Source organism: Elephantulus edwardii, unplaced genomic scaffold (assembly GCF_000299155.1).
Source record: "Elephantulus edwardii isolate Elephantulus edwardi_28Jun2011 unplaced genomic scaffold, EleEdw1.0 scaffold00395, whole genome shotgun sequence".
Classification (NCBI taxonomy): Eukaryota; Metazoa; Chordata; class Mammalia; order Macroscelidea; family Macroscelididae; genus Elephantulus; species Elephantulus edwardii.
In genome coordinates, this window is record NW_006400145.1 from 30,603 (window position 1) to 32,155 (window position 1,553).

Below are 1,553 nucleotides of genomic sequence, written 5' to 3' on the forward strand. Positions count from 1 at the left end.
AAAAAATTAAAAAAAGAAGGAACACTACCAGAGTCATTCTATGAAGTTAGCATAATCCTAATTCCAAAACCAGGCAAAGACATTGCCAAAACAGAAACTACAGGCCTATATCTTTAATGAGTATAGATGCAAAAATCCTTAACAGTATCCTGTTAACAGTATCTATAAAAATATTCATCATAACCAAGTGTGATTCATAATAGGTATGCCTCTAGTGTGAAGGAGGATTGTGACGGGTAGGTGGTTTTGATTTAATTGAAGGTTGAGTGTAAACTGCTTGGTCATTTTTTATTTTGTTAACAATCAAATGCAAGCTGATTGTTCATTTGGATTTCATTAGCAATCAGCTGTGGGCTGGAGGCTTCTGTTGAAATTGATCAGGACCTGGTTGATGGGCCTTTGTATTTAAAAGTGACTGTTGTTATTATGTTTGGGGAGAACATTGTTCTAAGTGGTTCAGCACTTGTCTGTCAGTTTGCTAACTTGAAGTTGCTGTGATACGGAAATTTGTGCCACTGGTGTTTCAAATGCCTTAAGTGTTACTCACGGCTTTTGATAGAGCTCTCAAATTAAGACAGAAGCAGGATTGACATCCACTTCTTAAATAATAGGCCTTTGAAAACCATCTGAATACTAAAGGAACAGGGTTAGTTACAGAATAAGGTTCAGATCTTTTGTTCATAGGATTGCTATGAGTCATACTTGACTCAATGGCACCTAACAACAACATGCAAGGATGCTTCAACACAAGAAAAACAATCAATGTGAGTCACCATATTGTTGTTGCTGTTATTATGTGCTATTATGAGTCACTTGCTGACTTATAGTGACCCTATGTAAAACAGCCCTATACCCTGCTCTATCCTGTGCCAATCTTATTGTCTCTGACACACCTATCCCATTATCCCAGTTACTGAATCAGTCCATCTCATCGAGGGTCTTCCTCTCTTTTTCTGCCCCTCCTTCCTCCCAAGTATGATGTCCCTCTTCAAGGACTGGTCTCTTCTTGCAACATGTCCAAAGTATGCTAGAAAAAGCTTCAGAATCCTTGCCTCCTAGGAGTAGCCTGGTTTCACCCTCTCCAGGATGAACCTGTTTGTTCTCCTAGCAGTCCATAGTATATTCAATGCTCTTCTCCAGCACCACAACTAACAGGCATTAATTCTCCTATCATCCTTAGTCATTGTCCAGCTTTCTGATGCATAGCAAGTAATTTCAAAGATCATGGGCTGAATCAGGAGTACCTTAGTCTCCAGACTGACATCATTGCTCTTTAGTACTTTGGAGATGTCTCTGACAGTAGACTTTCCCAGTGCAATTTGTCTTTTAACTTCCTGGCTGCTAGTACTAAGAGTGTTTGTTCTGGAGCCAAGCAAACTGAAGCTGTTAACAATCTCAATCTCTTCACCATCTATCATGATCCTGCCAATTGGCCCAGTGGTGAGAATCTTTGTTTTCTTGATATTGAGCTTCAATCCATATTGAAGGCTGCAGTCCTTGACTTTCTGCAGCAAGCACTTCAGGTCCTCCTCAGTATCAGCAAGCAGGGTTAT